Raw genomic sequence first — 4,911 nt, 5'->3', positions numbered from 1 at the left:
CAGTAAAATGCTAGAAGCTTTTACTCTGAAACCTGGAATAGAAAAAGAATGAAAGCAGTCACTAATTTATCTAACATTGTACTGGAAATACAGTGCAGCAAGGCAAGAAGAAGAAATATAAGGAACAAGGAATAAAAAAGAAATAAAATGATCATTCACACAAAAATATGCATACATAGAAAATGAAAAAAATGTACAGATAAATTTTTAAATGTGTATGTGAGTTAGGGAATTGCTGAGTACAATGACAACATAACCTTTTTAAAAAAAATACATTTCTTTATATCAGCAACAAACATTAAAAAAACAAAACAAACTTCTAATAGCATATAAATTACACGTGTGTTAGTTGCTCAGTCCTATCCAGCTCTTTGAGACCACATGGACTGTAGCCCACAAGGCTCCTCTGTCCATGGGATTTCCCAGGCAAGAATACTGCAGTGGATTGCCATTCCCTTCTCTAGGGGATCTTCCTGACCCAGGAATGGAATCCAGGTCTCCTTCATTGTAGGTAGACTCTTTACCATCTGAACCACCAGAGAAGCCCTTATAAATTATATATTTATATGTAAATATATTTACATTTAATAAAATATATCAAATTCCTAGTAATGAAGTTAACTAAAAAATATGAGCAAGATCTTTACAAAAAAGTATATAAAAAAGAAAGACATTATAATGTATTATGGAGAGAAATTAAAGACCTGAATAAATGGAGAATATATTCATGGGCTGGACAACTCTATATTATACATTATATTATTTTTCTCAGCCTGATGTATAGGTTCAATGCAACCCAAGCCAAAATAGTTATTTTAGTGTTTGTGGTGGCTTGAAATCAACCATTTTGGAAATATTTAACCTATGGAAGTTGACAGCTGCTAACAAATCAGAGATTTTTCCCCCCTAGAGAACCCATTAGCCTGCACACTACTAAGCTTCTTCTAAAATTGATACAGAAATGAACAACAACAAAGAACCGACCAATTAAGACAGATTTGAAGAAAAAGAACAAAGTGGGAAGACAAGCTTTAACAGGTATCATGACTTATTAAAAAGCAACAAGAATTAAGGCAATATAGTAATAGTACTGGCAAAGAACAGACAAATAGAACAATGGAATAGAATAGAGATCTCAGGCACAGACCTCTGCATATTAGGGCATAATTTATGAAAAGATGGTACTACAGAGCTGTGAAGAAAGAATACTGTTTTCCATAAATGGTGATGTAAATAGAAAATTGCACCCTATCTAACAGCTTATTCAAAAATTAAGTTCCAGGTGGATTATAGATTTAAATATGTCAGACTAAACAGTAAAGTTGCTGGAAAATAATATAGGAATATATTTTCATGACCTTAAGATAGGAAATACCTTTTCTTTCTGCTTCATATAATTTTGTATTTTTAGAACCACATTCATATTTTCATATTTAATCATTTGCAATAAAATGTCTTACATGATGCCACTTTCGAGTTTATACCTCTAGCCCAGATTTTCACCCAACTCCAGACCTATTCTTTTTTTTTTTTTTTCCTGTATTTGATTACTTGGTTTATTGTTATTGGTTACTAAATACCTTTTAAAATTTTATTTATTAATTGAAGGATAATTGCTTTACAGAATTTTGTTGTTTTCTGTCAAACCTCAACATGAATCAGCCATAGGTATACATATATCCCCTCCCTTTTGAACCTCCCTCCCATCTTCCTCTCCATCCCACCCCTCCAGGTTGATACAGAGCCCCTGTTTGAGTTTCGTGAGCCATACAGGAAATTCACATTGGCTATCTATTTTACATACTGTAATGTAAGTTTCCACGTTACTCTTTCCATACATCTCACCCTCTCCTCCTAGACTTATGGATATGGAGGGAGGAAATACTTCTTAAAACAACAAAAAGCACTTATTTTAAGCAATGAAAAATGATTATATTAAAAACTTCTCATTAAGTGATAACCAACTCATATCTTAGCAACAAAAGTAGTATCTAGAATATATAGAGAAAATAAATATGAAAAAGAAAAATGACCAAATAGAAAAGGGCAAGAAATTTGAACAGATACTTTATAGAAGAGGATATCCAAATGTCCAAAAACATATGGGAAGGTGTTAATTTTCATTAAGAGTCAGGACCATGCAAATTAAAACTAAACATGATATCACTACACATATCACCAGAATGACTGAAATTTAAAATGACTGACAAGTATAAATTAGGATTTGAAGCAATCACATAACAGAAATTGGTAAAACTATGAAAGTAGTTTTCATCATCACCAGTTTCAACATCTTGTAAAGCTGAATTAATCAACAATTCTATTCTTTCACTACATATCTTACAGAAATGTGTGCATATACATCCCAAGAGACATGTACAAGAATGTTCAAATCAGTATTAATGTTAATAGTTGAAAACCGGAAGATGCATAAATATCTATCAACAGCAGAATAAATAATGGCATATGCAGCACTATAATACTATGCAGCAATGAAAATGAAGAAACTAGAGCTACATCCAACGTCATGGATGAATCTTGTAAGCAAAAGCTAAAACAGCCAGGCATAAATAATGCATAATACACAGTTCCATTCACAAATAATGTACATCATCATCAAAACTAACTTGATGGTATTGAGGAGTGCATCCTAATATAGAGAAACTAAGGAAGAGCACAGAACCTAGTACAGCAACAGTTAAGATAGTGGTTCTTTGTGGGGCAGCAGAGGGTAGAGATTGGTAGGCAAATGCAGAGTTTATGGTAATGCCGATTTTTTTTTCTTGATTTGGTGGTAGTTACATGGGTGTTTGTTTTCTGACAAATCAGTAAACTCTATATCTTGTTTTATGTACATTTTTGTATATATGTTTTATTTCCCAGTTTTAAAAAGATTAAGAAGTATTCATCTCTGTATCATCTAAAACCATCTAATGTGTCATATGAATCCTATTTGTTGAAAGCAGCCAACATCTTTTAGTTGACTCGCTCCTTTTTATGTATTTATTTTCCACAACTGTAATTACTTATCATAATATAGAAGGTACATAATACTGAAATATACATCTTTTAAAATAAAAAAACAGTCTTTTATAAATCACTTAAAATTATCTCACATACCACCAGTAGTAATTTAGGAAGCACTACAGCAGGGTTAGATTGCCTCTGCTTTAATTTATCTGTTTCCCCAACCTTGTTATCATCAAGGATCAGACTCATGAAGTGCTGCCACAAAGAATGAACCTGTGCCTGTTGGTCCAAGGCTCTGACCCCCCTGACTTAAGACTCACAGGGATAGACCATCCCCACTACCTCTAAAGCCTGGCTCTAACTCTGATCCAAAGATCTCAGCCAAATCTTTGATCTATTCTTAAAACTAGATAGGAAACACTTGGGGGGTTACTAGGGGAGATCACAAAGATAAACCCATCAGGCAGGAGGAAATGATATAAGTCATTGTCTTTGAAAGTTGATTAGCATTATTTTCAGTTTGTTTTCCATAACAAAAACCAAAACAAAACACATTTCTAGTTTTGGGGTAGTTCCAGATAGCACTGCATAAGAATCCTTTGGAAATTCCAAGTTATTTGGAGAAACCTTGAAAAATTTACTGATGTCAAGTTATTGTAATAGCACAAATGCTTATATTTACCCTCTGTCTCAATGATCTTTGCTTGCTTTGTGTCTTAAAATCGCCATCTAAACCAATATGCTCAAATTTCAAGGTTGAGCCTCGATGTATTGATAGTTGCTTTACACGAGTTCTTGAAATGGATTAACATTTAAGTAGATTTATTCTGCATGCTACCATTTGTCTCCTATCTCAGTAGGATCTTTTCCTAGTCACCAAAGATACAGCTTTTGGGGAGATGCAAATAGTCATTTGGGAGCTGATTTTCCCTTTCCCTCTGTGTCTGTCCCTGTGCCTCTGCCTCTGTCTCATCCACACACATACACACAGATTATCATTTACAATTACAAAAGTAATAAGATGCTATTTTCTTTAGCATACACAACAGGAACCTAGAAAACATATGTACAAGCAACTTGAAAAGTGACCACCCTGATTGTGTCACTTACCTAGACAACAATTCCATATTTTTATGCCAACCTATAATTTACTAATTGACAAATACATTTGTATTTGTACATATGTATGAATTTGTCACATGTATGTATGAATGCATACATACACTGTCATGCTTAATTAAAATATTAGCAATATTTTCCCCATTCCCCAGAAAGAGGCTTTATTATTTTCCTTATTCTATAGGCAAGGGTTAGGGAATGTAAGTAATGTTCCAAGTAGTAGATGGTGTACAGCAAAGCCAAGACTGAAACCTGGTCTTCTGAGTGCCAATATCATGCTTTTTTCCAAAGTGCATTAAGACTTGGCACAATGTTGAATACATAATAGGTACACAGTAATCGGTTGAAAAGTTAAAACTACTTAAACATTCACTTTGAAATAAGAACAAACAGAATCTATATAGGGCAGGCTGATTTGTGTAACTGACTAGTTCTAGAAAGTATGTATTACTGTCATAGTTTGGGTTCCCACTAAGCAGAGACAGAGACAAGGCCTTGGGTGAAGGAGATGAGTTCAGGAAGGAAGAGGGAGGAAACAGGGCGAGTGAGAGATGGGAAGGAAGAAAGACCAATATCAAATGCATGGCTGTGGAAACTAGGGACCTGACTTGCCAGACCACAGGAAAACTGTTCAGAATGCCTCAAAGATGGGAGGTTTAAGCATTCACAGACTTTTCGTCCTCTGGCTAGGAAGTGGCAACTCACTCCAGTATTCTTGCCTGGAAAATCCCATGGACAAAGGAGCCTGGCAGGCGACAGTCCATGGGGTCTCAAAGAGTTGAACACAACTGAAGTGACTTAGTACCCAACAAAACTGTGTGT

This window comes from Bison bison, unplaced genomic scaffold (genome assembly GCF_000754665.1).
Source record: "Bison bison bison isolate TAMUID 2011002044 unplaced genomic scaffold, Bison_UMD1.0 scf7180017864367, whole genome shotgun sequence".
Lineage (NCBI taxonomy): Eukaryota > Metazoa > Chordata > Mammalia > Artiodactyla > Bovidae > Bison > Bison bison.
This window is presented reverse-complemented; position numbering follows the sequence as displayed.